Source organism: Schistocerca nitens, chromosome 12, assembly GCF_023898315.1.
Source record: "Schistocerca nitens isolate TAMUIC-IGC-003100 chromosome 12, iqSchNite1.1, whole genome shotgun sequence".
Classification (NCBI taxonomy): domain Eukaryota; kingdom Metazoa; phylum Arthropoda; class Insecta; order Orthoptera; family Acrididae; genus Schistocerca; species Schistocerca nitens.
The window spans coordinates 109950983-109952244 of record NC_064625.1 but is presented as its reverse complement, the minus strand read 5'-3'; the positions used below and the strand labels follow the sequence as shown (position 1 = coordinate 109952244).

The following is a 1262-nucleotide window of genomic DNA, read 5'->3' as shown; positions in this document are numbered from 1 at the left end:
CGCTCTGTGAACACTGTCACTGCCGTATAACAGCGGCCGATTTGGCTATAAATTCTAACGACTCCCTATTTTCAATTGTTTGAAATGATTTACGAGTATTATCTCATTTAGTCACGTGCCCAGAAACTGCAGGCTTTTCATCAGATTATGACAAGGGGTGTTCATTAAGTTGTGAAAATCTTTTTTTTTTACAAAAGCAGGACGATTTTATTCATGATTCTGATACACCGTATTACGCAATGGCCTTGCCGCAGTGGATACACCGGTTCCCGTCAGATCGCCGAAGTTAAGCGCTTTCGGGCGTGGCCGGCACTTGGATGGGTGACCATCCGGGCAGCCATGTGCTGTCGCCATTTTTCGGGGTGCATTCAGCCTCGTGATGCCAATCGAGGAGCTACTCGACCGAATACTAGTGGCTCCGGTCAAAGAAAACCGTCATAACGACCGGGAGAGTGGTGTCCTGACCACACACCCCTCCTATTCGCATCCTCAGTGAGGATGACACGACGGTCGGATGGTCCCGATAGGCCACTTGTGGTCTGAAGACGGAGTGCAATACACCATATTATCACTCCACTCTTCTGGCTACCCTACTGGTCGACGTCAGAGCCAACGACTTGCGGCATTAATAACCTCCCCATCATTTATGCACTGTTCCCACGGAGTGCATCCTTCCTTGGGCCAAGGACATGGAAGATCCTGGCTGCAGGGTGGATGAGGAAATATACTACCCTAACTGGTGGGCGAGTGTGTCAGAATTACCAGCAGAGACGACCAGTTGAGCAGCGAGGTTCTGATCCGTCGATCACCTTGAATGAGAGTCTCCGCACGTTCCAAAATTTGCAGTAGTCGCAGTTGTATGCGGCCGGCCGACCGATTTGCACGACCTTGCGATGATGACAGACGCCTCGCACTACGACTCATCATGCTTTTGTTCACTGCGCTTCCGACAGCGGCCGGGAACCAGAAGGTCGCGGTGGACGGTGGACGTAGACATTCTGGAAGCGCCTATGAGTACCTGTCTAGCTCTGTTTTCCGCCAAAAGAAACTCAATCACAGCTCTCTGCTTCGAATGCACTTCCGTTACAGACGCCAACTTTCAAGTCTACGTATAGCGCCGCCAACTACTGGAACTTCATGAAACTATAGGAGCTGAAGCGGCAATATTTCACGATGCCCCACAACAAATTCCGCATCTTTTCAACAGAAATTGGCCGAGAAAAAAATGTTTTGCTCTAATTATTGAAAGCCCCTCGTACATT

General features: G+C 49.8%; 1 pseudogene; it reads left to right on the top strand.

Annotated features, from left to right (window-relative positions):
- The first annotated feature begins 235 nt into the window (after window positions 1-235).
- LOC126215559 (5S ribosomal RNA) lies at window positions 236-353 on the top strand (annotated as a pseudogene).
- Window positions 354-1262: the final 909 nt, after the last annotated feature.